Below are 14,157 nucleotides of genomic sequence, written 5' to 3'. Positions count from 1 at the left end.
ACAGGATTTATATAGCATCAGCAGCTTTTGCAGCCCTTTGCAATGTAAAGGGAGTACAATTGCAATACAGGGCAATACAGAAGGAATAGCAGGGCCCTGTTCATGTAGCTTAGGAAGGGGTAGGTGGTACAAAATGTATTATCTGTGAGGGACAATCTAATGGAGGTGGCCGAAGCACAATTTTTAGATGGAGCTGATGCAGGCTTCCCTAAGTTAATTTGTTTTCAGGCATCGCCTAAAGGTGGACAGTGTAGGAGCTAACCAGACATACTGGGGTAGCGAGTTCCAGAAGATGGGAGAAATTCTGCAGAAGTCCTGGAAGTGAGCATTGTCCTTAAAGCCAAAATGTATAACTAGAAGTGCCCATGTCCTCAGCCAATCCCCCACTGTTTTCCAAGGCATTATGAAACACATCCTCTTACTTTTTCCCAGGGAAGCAAGTTGAAGGTTTATACCCCAATGAGCCCCTAGTTTGTAACAATGCAACAATGAATTGATCACCCAAATACCCCCTGACCACCGTAAAATGCTGTGACAAACTTTTTAATTGCTTGACTTCCAGTGAACCTCAAAACAAGTGTGGGCGGGTAAGGAAACTTTCCTTTTTGCCTAAACTTTTCAGAATACCCAATAATGTTAACAGCAACAACCTTTGTCACAAACAAACAATAAGCTGTTTTGACAATGCAACAAGGATGGAGTCATTGCCCTTAAAGCGGAGTTTCACTCAAAAATGGAACTTCCGCTTTAAGTGCAGGTGACCCCCTGACATGCCACATTTTGGAATGTCATTTTTTTTGGGGGGGGGGAGGGGTGGATACCCTCTTTTTAGAGGGATACAGCTCCCACTTCCTCCTGGCGCACCATGGCGCCGGAAGGGAGATCACCCCTCCAACCTCCCTCTCGGCAATCGTCTGGGATATGTCCCAGGTCCCAGATGATTGCCCAGCCAGTCACAGTGCGCAGTATGGCTCATGCATGCACAGTGCATGTCCGACTGTGATGCCACAGCGGGGCACCCACAGTGACAATGCCGGTGCCACAGAGAGAAGGGAGGAGAGGAACTGGGCTTTGCTCACCCGCATTGCTGAACCGTGGGACAGGTGAGTGTCTGATTAATAAAAGTCAGGAGCTACACTTTTTGTAGCTGCTGACTTTTATATGGGTGGAATTCCGCTTTAAGGGACAACATTTATAACTAGAATGGCCCTTATCATCATCAAACACTTCCTCTCACTTTTTTTTTCGGGGAAGAAAACTCTTGAAAGAACCACCAATAACCAAGGAAGTTAAAGGACCATATTTCAAATGGACCCCTAGTTTGTAACAAAGCAACAACTCATTGATCACCCAAAGGCCTTCTGACCCAGCAAAATGCTGTGACTATTTTTTTTTTTTTTTTACCTCCTACCAATCTTTGACTTCCTATCTTCAAAACAAAAGTGGATGGGTGGGGAAACTTTCCTCTTTGCCTAAACATTCCAGAATACTCAGCAATGTTCACAGGAACATCCGTTGTCACTCTACCCTGCTCATCTGACTTTCAACCACTAATCGAACGAAACTCCTGAAGATGAAGGCTAGGTATGGCAATTTTTACATAGTTGCGTTGGTCCAGCTTGGAACAATGTAAGTGTGCATGGTGTGGGCTTCCCATTGAAGCTGGAAATCACTTTAGTAGCTTCTAGAACACTAGTCCAGTGATCTCCACTAGGTTTTGAGTCCCATGCTGAGCAGATGACCTGCTGCACTGTGAACACAGGAGGTCTCTAGCTTGGTGTGGGAACAACTCGTTCAACCCTGGAGGCTCAGAATCGTTTGTGGGCATTACCATGGGTAGTTTACATGAAACTTCAGCTTGCCTAGGAACATCGACACCTGCAGACTGAAATCTACTCATCAATGTTGATATTTTCATAGCTCTATAGCTATTTTCCCAAGAACCGCTTGCATTAGGGCTGAGGGTTCTTGAGCGGAGTACTGAGGCAGGGTGCTGTGATGTTTTCAGGTAGGTATGTATAGCTACCTATCAGCCCCTCCTACATGCCACGATCTGCCTGATTTCATAGAAAAGAACAGAAATACCATTACTGGGTCTAAAATAAGGTAATTATTAAAAACTAGGAAGGTTTTTTTTTTTTTTATTTAAAAAATTCATTAACTTCAGCAAATTACATATTGATGTGGGAGTAGAAGGAGCCAGGAGAGGCAAAAATATGAGCAAAATTAACTTCAGCTTTAATCATTTTTAATTTGATCTTTCATTAGCCGTTGACTTGCCATATCCTTATATTTTATGTATAAATCACCTGGTAAAAGAAGCTACTGAAATTGCATCATTGTTTTGTAAGAGCCACCATCATTTCATGTTGTTCTCGAGACACAAATAGGAGACCTACACACACACACACACACACACACACACACCAAGTAACAGGTAAAAAAATATATCATCTAAGGGTGGGAACAAATAGATTCCATGGAGACCTCTGGAATTGTGCTCCATCAAAACAAGCTTTCCGCTTTTAGAAAACCTGTTTACAAAAAAGCTTCTTTTGACGCCGTGCTGAAAACATTGCACATGTGTAGATACCATGGGAGGGTGGTGGACATTTTTGAAATTCCCCAGAGATTGTCAGACATTACAGCTTTTATAGCCAAGTAAAGCATGAATTATGACTCTAGATCTCTTCCCTCATCCCCTGGAAAAATGTTATACAAGATACTTATGGGGGGGGGGTATGTGGATATTTTAAGGCCTCTGTATAGACAATAGACACGTGCGATTAGTTTCGTACGAAACAAAAATTTGTACAAATGTTCGGAAATTCGTACATTCGTACGAATCCGAAATACAAATTTGTTATGCATACGAATTCTGTACGAAATACGAAATTTCGTTTACAAATTTCGTATCCAAGTTCAAGACGAAAAAATTTGTACGAATTTCCGGAAATTCATACATTCGTATGAATCCAAAATACAAATCTTTTATGCATACGAATTCTGTACGAAATACGAAATTTCGTTTACAAATTTCGGATCCAAATTCATAACGAAAATTAGTGTAATTAACGAAAAGTTAACAAACCTAAAAGTTAAAAACCCAGGAAGTCAGCACAGCACAGGGATGGTAGGAGCCCCTCATAATGATAAATTCATCATAACGAACATTCGTTATTTTAACGAAAAGTTTACGAATCTAACGAAAATTTGTTTCTCGTATGAATCCGAATTTAATTTTGTACATGAAATACAATTTTTTTTTTCGTACGGAAGGAAACGGAACGAAATTAAAAAAAAGTTTCTAACTACAGCTTGTTCAATTACCATTACCTATAAAATCTGGAAGCTGATTGGTTTCTAAGCAGAGCTGCACCAGATTTTGCACGCTTCCGTTTTAGTAAAATTATCCATCTTTACTATTATAAAGTAAAATCATAGTTACATAGTTAGTAAGGTTGAATAAAGACACCAGTCCATCCTGTTCAACCTGAGTGAGTGTCTACAATTGTCCCTATCCTTGTACATTGCACACTCACATTGGTCCCTACCCTCAAGGAGCCCACAATCCAAAGTCCCCATTCATATACTAGGGCCAATTTTGGACAGAAGCCAATTAACCTACCTGCATGTCTTTGGAGTGTGGGAGGAAACCCACACAGGCACAGGGAGAACATGCAAACTCCAGGCAGGTAGTGTCCTGGTTGGGATTCGAACCAGCGACCCTTTTTACTGCTAGGCAAGAGTGCTAACCACTACACCACTGTGCTGCCCAATATGGCCCTTATATGGCATAAAAATATTTTGCTGACAGTGTAAATATTACTTATTCCCTATACGTTTGCCGACCGCTCGCCTGTAGGCAAAGCAGCATACCCGCACATCGCTGCCCACTTCCAGTAGTAGGGCACTTGCATGCAGCCCTCCCGCCCGACACCTGGCAATGATTCATGATGGCCGGGACCTGCTGATTGGCTGTGTACAATCAGAGCCCTATGTTGGTAAACAACACAGAGCTCTGTACAGAGATAACAAACTGTCAGTTTCTCATCCCTGCCTGTCGTACGTACAATTTTCATTTAATTTGCACAGTTTTCATACAAAAAAATCATAAGAGCAAGATTACGCATGCTCAGAAACTAAAGAATACATACAAAACTATTCAACACATTATGTCACTTCTGAAGTTGTATTCTGTCGTACGAGAATTTTCGCATGGTGAGCAACCTCTTAACTTTCCACTTGAGACTAGCATGCAACAATGAACGCATGAACATTCATCCGAAAATCTGATTGTGTGTATGAGGCTTTAGAAACACCTCCCTAGGACACACTTAACCCCTTGATTGCCCCCTAGTGTTAACCTCTTCCCTGTCAGTGACATTTATACAGTAATAAGTGGCTATATTTAGCTCTGATCACTGTATAAATGTCATTGGTCCCAAAAAAAGTGTCAAAAGTGTCCGATCTGTCCGCTGTGATGTCACAGTCCCGCTAAAAATCGCAGCTCGCCACCATTATTAGTAAAAAAAAATGCATAATACAACTGCCATAACTATATCCTCTATTTTGTAGATGCAAACCAATCAATATACACTTATTGTGATTTTTTTTTTACCAAAAATATGTAGAAGAATACATACTGGCTTGATGAACTGATGAAGATTTTTATTTTTATTTTAACCACTTCCCGACCGCCGCACGACGATGTACGTCGACAGCATGGCACGGGCAGGCATATTGGCGTACATGTACGTCCCTGCCTTCCCGCGGGTCGGGGGCCCGATCGGGCCCCCGCCCGGTGCCTGCGGCGGTCGGTATTCGTGCGGGAGCGATCCCGGACGAGGGGGCGGCCATTCGTTCATGGCCACCCCCTCGCGATCGCTCCCGATGAATAGGAATCGTTCGTGACATCACTTCCTCTCCTGTAATGTAAACACAGGAGAGGAAGTGATGTATTCTCTCCTCCGTGTCGGTATTTTTCGTTCCGACACCGAGGAGAGAGGATCGGTGAGTTGCACCAACACATCACTACACAGTAGAACATGCCAGGCACACTCACACCCCCCCGATCACCCCCCCCAATTACCCCTGCCCCCCAGTCACAGTGACACCAATGTCATTTTTTATTTTTTTTGCATTGGTGTCATTTGTGACTGTAATAACTGTTAGGGCAGTTAGGGTTAGCCCCCTTTAGTTCTAATGTACCCCCCTAACCCCCCAATAAAGGTTTAACCCCGTGATCACCCCCCGTCGCCAGTGTCACTAAGGCTGGGTTCACATTGCAGCGGTTTATGAGAACGAATGTGATTCGCACCGCACTGCAGTGCAAATCACATCCGATCTCTGTGCGATTCGAGTTCAGCCATTCGCCGCACCCGCCGCACCCGTCGCAAATTCGCACGGGACCCTTTTTTTGGCCCGCAGCAGAATCGGATCGCATGGGTGTTCACACCATGCGATCCGAGTTTGCAGATCGCACTGCGATATGCGAACTGATCTGGGGGTGTCATTAACATTTCACTGACACTCCCAGCAGTTCGCATAGGGCAGTGTGAACTGCCGCCGGGAGGCATGCGATGCGGGAACCCGCCGCGGATTCGTGGCGTTCCCGCATCGCTCCAGTGTGAACCCAGCCTAATAAGCGATCATTTTTCTGATCGCCGTATTAGTGTCACAGGTGACGCTAGTTAGGCAGGTAGGTATTTAGGTTCGCCGCAGCTTTTTATAGCGCCAGGGACCCCCATATACTACCGCATAAAGCCCCCTGATTGCCCCCTAGTTAACCCTTTCACCAGTGATCACCATATAACTGTTACAGGTGACGCTGGTTGGTTAGTTATTTTTTTATAGTTTCAAGGCACCCGCCATTTATTACCTAATAAAGGTTTAACCCCCTAATCACCCGGCGGGTGTCATTTGTGACTGTAATAACTGTTAGGGCAGTTAGGGTTAGCCCCCTTTAGTTCTAAGGTACCCCCCTAACCCCCCCAATAAAGGTTTAACCCCGTGATCACCCCCCGTCGCCAGTGTCACTAAGGCTGGGTTCACATTGCAGCGGTTTATGAGAACGAATGTGATTCGCACCGCACTGCAGTGCAAATCACATCCGATCTCTGTGCGATTCGAGTTCAGCTATACAGATAGTATGGCTGAATTCGTGTCGCACCCGCCGCACCCGCCGCAAACTCGCACGGGACCCTTTTTTTGGTCCGCAGCAGAATCGGATTGCATGGGTGTTCACACCATGCGATCCAAGTTTGCAGATCGCACTGCGATATGCGAACTGATCTGGGGGTGTCATTAACATTTCACTGACACTCCCAGCAGTTCGCATAGGGCAGTGTGAACTGCCGCCGGGAGGCATGCGATGCGGGAACCCGCCGCGGATTCGTGGCGTTCCCGCATCGCTCCAGTGTGAACCCAGCCTAATAAGCGATCGTTTTTCTGATCGCTGTATTAGTGTCACAGGTGACGCTAGTTAGGCAGGTAGGTATTTAGGTTCGCCGCAGCTTTTTATAGCGCCAGGGACCCCCATATACTACCGCATAAAGCCCCCTGATTGCCCCCTAGTTAACCCTTTCACCAGTGATCACCATATAACGGTTACAGGTGACGCTGGTTGGTTAGTTATTTTTTTATAGTTTCAGGGCACCCGCCATTTATTACCTAGTCTCACTAGTGTACCCCTAAATTTAGGGGTGTCTACTTTCCAAAATGGGGTCATTTGGGGGGGGGGTTTGTGCCATCTTGGCATTTTATGGCCTTCAAAACTGTAACGCCCTTAGAAAGCCTGAAGGCGGTGCTTGGTTTTCGGGGCCCCGTACACGGCTAGGCTCCCAAAAAGTCCCACATATGTGGTATCCCCGTACTCAGGAGAAGCAGCAGAATTTATTTTGGGGTGTCATTTCACATATGCCCATGGCATGCGTGAGCAATATATCATTGAGTGACAACTTTGTGAAAAAAAAAAAAGTTTGTAATTTTCCCGCAACTTGTGGCAAAATATAAAATATTCCATGGACTCAACATGCCTCTCAGCAAATAGCTTGGGGTGTCTACTTTCTAAAATGGGGTCATTTGTGGGGGTTTTGTGCCATCTTGGCATTTTATGGCCTTCAAAACTGTAATAGGTAGTGAGAAGTGAACTCAAAAATTTACGCCCTTAGAAAGCCTGAAGGCGGTGCTTGGTTTTCGGGGCCCCGTACGCGGCTAGGCTCCCAAAAAGTCCCACATATGTGGTATCCCCGTACTCAGGAGAAGCAGCAGAATTTATTTTGGGGTGTCATTTCACATATGCCCATGGCATGCATGAGCAATATATCATTTAGTGACAACTTTGTGAAAAAAAAACAAAAAAAAAGTTTGTAATTTTCCCGCAACTTGTGGCAAAATATAAAATATTCCATGAACTCAACATGCCTCTCAGCAAATAGCTTGGGGTGTCTACTTTCTAAAATGGGGTCATTTGTGGGGGTTTTGTGCCATCTTGGCATTTTATGGCCTTCAAAACTGTAATAGGTAGTGAGAAGTGAACTCAAAAATTTACGCCCTTAGAAAGCCTGAAGGCGGTGCTTGGATTTCGGGGCCCCGTACGCGGCTAGGCTCCCAAAAAGTCCCACATATGTGGTATCCCCGTACTCAGGAGAAGCAGCAGAATTTATTTTGAGGTGTCATTTCACATATGCCCATAGCATGTGTGAGCAATATATCATTTAGTGACAACTTTGTGTAAAAAAAAAAAAAAATATTTCTTTTTGTCATTATTCAATCGCTTGAGGCAAAAAAATAAAATATTCAATGGGCTCAACATGCCTCTTATCAATTTCCTTAGGGGGTCTACTTTCCAAAATGGGGTCATTTGGGGGGGTTTTGTACTGCCCTGCCATTTTAGCACCTCAAGAAATGAGATAGGCAGTCGTAAACTAAAAGCTGCGTAAATTCCAGAAAACGTACCTTAGTTTGTAGATGTGACAACTTTTGCGCAAACCAATAAATATACAATTATTGACTTTTTTTTTACCAAAGACATGTGGCTGAATACATTTTGGCCCAAATGTATGACTAAAATTGAGTTTATTGGATTTTTCTAATAACAAAAAGTAGAAAATATCATTTTTTTTCAAAATTTGCGGTCTTTTTACGTTTATATCGCAAAAAATAAAAATCGCAGAGGCAATCAAATACCATCAAAAGAAAGCTCTATTTGTGGGAAGAAAAGGACGCACATTTTGTTTGGGTACAACATTGCATGACCGCGCAATTACCAGTTAAAGCAGCGCAGTGCCAAAGTGTAAAAAGACCTCTGGTCATTTACCAGCAAAATGGTCCGGTCTGAAAGTGGTTAAATTGGGATATTTATTTTCAAAATTGTCACTCTTTTTTTTGTTTATATCGCAAAAAAATTAAAACCGCTGAGGTGATCAAATACCACCAAAAGAAAATATTTGTGGGAAAAAAAGGACGTCAATTTTTTTTTTTGTACAGCGTCGCACGACCGCGCAATTGTCCGTTAAAACGACGCAGTGCCGTATCGCAAAAAATGGCCCAGTCATTAAGGGGGAAAATCCTTTCCTGATCTTTAAGTGATTTTAACACAGCTTGATGTATCACAACCTTCATTAATATCCTCAATAGTATTGAGCCAACAATCGAGCTCATATAACAGCAGGGAGGCCAACAGTAAACAGTTTTGAACAATATTGAAATGCAACTGCAAAGCCCTTTTTATCAATCCCCTGGTCAGTATGACAAAAATGGCTGCATAGCAGGAATTAAAAACTGAAATAAAAAAGTGAGCAAAACAAAGCAGAACAGATTATTTTTCAAGGGGTCACAGCACTTGATTCCATTAAAAAGAGGTTATAACACTCTAGCACTTAATGGTATATCAATAACTGCAAATAACAACCATTATCCCAGGAAAAAGAGCCTTTAAACATTTCTTTAAAGAGGAAGTAAACCCTGATGAGTTTACTTCCTCTTTCATTCCCTGCAAAGGTAAAGCATAATGGACTACTATGCATCGCATAGTAGTCCATTATGTGTCACTTACCTGACACAGGAGCCAGCGATGTCACCGCTGTTCCTTGTAGTCCAGCACATCCATTTTCTCGGTGGGTCTCGCTGCTCCGCCGCTGTCATTCGGCAAAGCCGCGATGACGTCACTCCCGCGGGAGTCGCCACTTGCAGCATATCGCCATTGACAGCGACGCTCTCAGTGCGCCTGCGCGCCGCTGTCTGCGTGCCTGTCTTTCACCTATACAGTTTAGGAGATATTTCTTGGACCTACAGGTAAGCCTTAATCTAGGCTTACCTGTAGGTCAAAGTGGTTTGTAATGCCACGTACACACGACCGGACTTTTCGAGGGACAAGGTCCAACAGATTTTCGACGGAGTTCTGATGGAGTTCTGACAGAGTTCTGACGGACTTTCCGAATGAACGGACTTGGCCACACACAATCACACCAAAGTCTGACGGATTGGAACGTGATGACGTACGACTGGACTAGAATAAGGAAGTTCATAGCCAGTAGCCAATAGCTACCTCAGAGTCAGTTTTAGTCCGTCAGACTAGCACACACACGAGCGGATTTTTCGGTAGGAACTGGGTCCGGCGGAAAAATTTGAAACATGTTCCATTTCTAAAGTCTGTCAGACTTTTGCAAATCAAAAGTCCGCTGCAGCCCACACACGATCGAATGGTCTGCCGGAATTGTTCCGTCGGACTTTTGATGTTGAAAAGTCTGGTCGTGTGTACGCGGCATAAGGGTTTACAACCACTTTAAGCAGTGAGATGCAAAATGTGAGAAGGAATTTGGGATCTCATTTAAATTTTAATTTAAACCAATGCTGGCTGCAAAGGAGGAGCGCTGTATTGACATGCCTGCTGTAGAGATCTTCTTCTACACAGTCAGATAGTAGACTAATCTAGGTCACGTGCTTTTATTTCTTGAGTCAGAAGCCAAAACTGCAGAGCAGACAATAGAATCCTGGACTTCAAATTCTTCTCCAACTTGGCTCTAAAGCCTCGTACACACGATCGGATTTTCCGACAGGAAATGTGCGATAACAGGCCGTTGGCGGAAAATTCAACCGCTTGTACGCTCCGTTGGACAATTGTTGTCGGATTTTCCGCAGACAAATGTTGGATGGCAGGTTTTAAAATTTTTGGCGGCCAAATGTTTGTTGTCGGATTTTCCAAGCATGAGTACTCCGTCGGACAAAAGTCCAAAGTACAAACACGTATTCTCGGAAGCAGGGACGAGCCGGAAGCAGTCGGTCATGCAAACTAGCGTTCGTAATGGAGAATTAACAGTCGTGACGCGGCAAATGATGAAATCTCAAAACGCAGCGCACAATTCTCTTCTTCTTCAATGGGATAATAATGAAGCTACTTTGCTGGTGATACTGATGGAGTTACTGCAAACTAATTTTCAAAGGCTTTTTTTTTTTATAGTGATATCAAGAATAATATATATATATTTTTTTTATTTGGGCATGTTACCACAACACCATTATCCTGGTGTTAACTGCCTACTCCCAAACTGTCATTTGAAGTACAACATATAGCCAAGTCTTATTTGCCACAGTTTTTTTATTAAAAAAAAAACAAAAAAAACTAATAAAATTAGACATGCTATCTGCCAATAGAACTTAAACAAAAAGTGCATTCTATGCATCCAAAAATATAGAAAATATACCAAATCAAATCATTATTATTCAACCAAAAAATAAAATAAAAGCCTCATGCATGTGTCCTGCTTCTTAATATAGGGGGTCGCCAATGCCAAGAGTTGGTGAAAGCAGGGGTCCGTCATCCGGAGATAATTCTGAAAATCATCTGGATTATTCTCCTGGAGCTCCCGCAGCAAAGGCATATGACATAATTTGGTACACTTAATAAAACAACCAATTTTTGGTTCAAGAACTTCTCCTCGTCCTGTTCCTGGACTGGACTTGGGTCAAAGCAATAACTCCAAGGCCAATAATAAATAACAAGTTATCTCCTCTGATTCCGCAACATGTCTGGTTGACAAACGGCCATTCAGAAACAAACTGAAAAGCGCAAAATGAAAAGCACAAAATGAAAAGCGCAAATCAACACTCAAACGTCTACTAACATGGAATTAGCAGAAGGAGCCCAAAGGGTGGGGATAAAGAGCTGAAAAACCATGTAGTGCATTACTACGTTCATGTTTGTTGGCCAACAATTCCTTGCCGTTTGTATGCAAGACAAAATCCAGGCACGCGCCTTTGGGCAAAAGTCAGAGGTTTTGTCTGCGGAAAATCTGATTGTGTGTACGAGGCTTTAGTGTGCACTTATAGTGGCATTTTTAACTGGTCCCAGGTGCAGTCCACTCCTTCGGTCTGTATCGTTTGTGTAGTGCGTTTGCTCTGAACTGTGCCCAGCATTGGTTAAGCACACCATGCCCGGGACCACTTGGAAGAGGTTATCTCGGGCAAAATTCACTTGTGGTTCAGAACTGTTTACTTTAACGGGAGTGCAAACCCTGCCAGAGTACAATATTCTCCATAGATAACTGTACAGAAGCTGGGATCACTGGTCTGGTTAGCAGAGGGGATCATTTTTGGCAGCCATTGCAACCAGAAAGGGAAAAACAGCTGTTATTTTATGAAAGCCATACAGTATATTAGTTCACAATATCCTGTGCTTTGTAAAAAAAGTAAAGGTCCCACAAACTCCTCCAGCTGTTATTTTTAGCAGCAGTTACTTAGTTATATAGTTAGTCTGGTTGAAAAAAGACCATCCAGTTCAACCCACTAGGGGGGAAAAAAATGAAGCTCACACACACACACACATGAAAAACCTCCATATACACAATCCTATACCCACAGTTGATCCAGAGGAAGGCAAAAAAAGAAGGGAGGGGGATCCTTACTGATCCCCCCAAGAGGCAATCTGATATTCTCTGGATTAACTTTACCTGTAAATATTAGTATTCAGTTATATTATGTGCATTTAGGAAATAACCCAAGCCTTTTTTAAAACAATCAACTGAGCTTGCCAGAACCACCTCTTGAGCGAGTCTATTCCACATTTTCACATAAATGTGGAATAGTCTTTCCATATTTGGAGGTTAAATCTCTTTTCCTCCAGATGTAAAGAGTGCCCCCTTGTCCTCTGTTATGACCTTAAAGTGAATAACTCAACACCAAGTTCCCTCTATAGCCCACTTATGTATTTATACATGGTGATCATGTCCCCCCTTAATCTCCTCTTCTCAAGAGAGAATAAATTCAGCTCCTCTAATCTTTCCTCATATCTGAGCTCCTCTATGCCTCTCCTCAGTTTGGTTGCCCTTCTCTGCACTTTGAACTTTGTCCAATTCCACAATATCTTTTTTGTGAACTGGTGCGCAAAACTGAACTGCATATTCAAAATGACCAACAGCATCAACATCAGGCCTCACGTTGGGCGCCAAAATATCACAGCTCTACTCCTGGTGTCAAAGGGGTTTACACATTGGTCATTTGATTTAGAGGAGTACTTTTCCCATTAGTGGTTGGATTCTTGGTATATATTGGGACCAGCTGAATGGGCTCAAACCGCAAAGTAGTAAGTAAGTTTACCAAAGTCAAATTTCTTCCAAAAATAGGTTTATTCCTAATTTTAGGACATAGAATCAAGAATCAAAGTGAGGTAGGGTGGGACTTTGTATGTACCAATTGAATATACGTTTCTATACCATAGTTTTATAACAAAAAAAAATCTCTGAGTATTGGGACACCTGCCTTTACACGCACATGAACTTTAATGGAATCCCAGTCTTAGTCCATAGGATTCAATATTGAGTTTGCCCACCCTTTACAGCTATAACAGCTTCAACTCTTCTGAGAAGGCTGTCCACAAGGTTTAGGAGGGTGTCTATGGGAATGTTGGACCATTCTTCCAGAAGTACATTTGTGAGGTCAGGCACTGATGTTGGATAAGAAAACCAGGATCGCATTCTCTGCTCTAATTCATCCCAAATGTGTTCTATTGTGTTGAGGCCAGTCAAATTCCTCTACCCCCAACTTGCTCATCCATGTCTTTATGGACCTTGCTTTGTGCACTGGTCCAAATCATTTGGTGGAGGGGGGGGGATTACTGTGTGGGGTTGTTTTTCAGGGCTTGGCCCCTTAGTTCCAGTGAAGGGAACTCTTAAGGCATCAACATACCAAGACATTTTGGACAATTTCATGCTCCCAACTTTGTGGGAACAGTTTGGGGATGGCCCCTTCCTGTTCCAATATGACTGCGCATTAGTGCACAATCAAGGCCTATAAAGACATGTATGAGCAGGTTTGGGGCGAAGGAACTTGACTCGCCTGCACAGAGTCCTGACCTCAACCCAATAGAACACATTTGGGATGAATTAGAGCAGAGACTGGGATCCAGGTTTTCTTATCCAACATCAGTGCCTGACCTCACAAATGCGCTTCTGGAAGAATGGTCCAACATTCCCATAGACACACTCCTAAACCTTATCGACAGCCTTCCCAGAAGAGTTGAAGCTGTTCTAGCTGCAAAGGGTGGGTCAACTCAACTCTACGGACTAAGACTGAGAGGCCATTAAATGTCACGTGCGTGTAAAGGCAAGTGTCCTAATACTTTTGTCAATATAGTATATATTAAGTCTGTGCTAATGAAGCCTGAGACAGTGTATGGCCTTTCTGAACTACTATCTAATAAATGGAAATTATTTTCCTCTTGTTATACAATTTTGAAATGATACCAGTTCCCTTCCATTATTACTGCGTGCTCCAAAAGTGGCAAAGTTTGATTTTTAGTGCTGTTATTGCTTAGGACCCAAACAATGCTCATCTATAAAGAAAAATCAACCATATCAACACTCTAAGTGACATCAGCCTAAATAGTTGGGTCAATCAATAGACATTTCAGTCAATGCATTCACTAGTCGATAAATAGACAGATCAGTAAAATGCCACACAACAAAAAGGTCAGGTAGTGCACAGCCAAATGAATAAAAACTCAGCACATTCAGTTCAAGTATTTAAACACTAACAATGAACCTCACTTGTTTTCTCCCTTTCGATCTGTTAAATATACTGCCAAAAGCATGTTTCTTATATCTGTACTATGAATGGAAACATAATCCTGGCAGAAATCTAGTGAGCTCTCTGCTGCAC

The 14,157-nt window shown here is 42.9% G+C and overlaps 1 protein-coding gene across 5 annotated transcripts in view; it reads right to left on the bottom strand.

The window, feature by feature from the left end:
• KHDRBS3 (KH RNA binding domain containing, signal transduction associated 3) overlaps positions 1 to 14,157 on the bottom strand; it is a 238,863-nt gene that overhangs the window by 81,669 nt on the left and 143,037 nt on the right. The gene's annotated exons all lie outside the window — the stretch shown is intronic.

This window comes from Lithobates pipiens, unplaced genomic scaffold (assembly GCF_037356315.1).
Source record: "Lithobates pipiens isolate NorthernLeopardFrog02 unplaced genomic scaffold, aLitPip1_a1.2 Scaffold_19, whole genome shotgun sequence".
NCBI lineage: Eukaryota > Metazoa > Chordata > Amphibia > Anura > Ranidae > Lithobates > Lithobates pipiens.
Note: the sequence above shows the minus strand (reverse complement) of the source record. Positions and strands in the feature narration are given on the sequence as shown.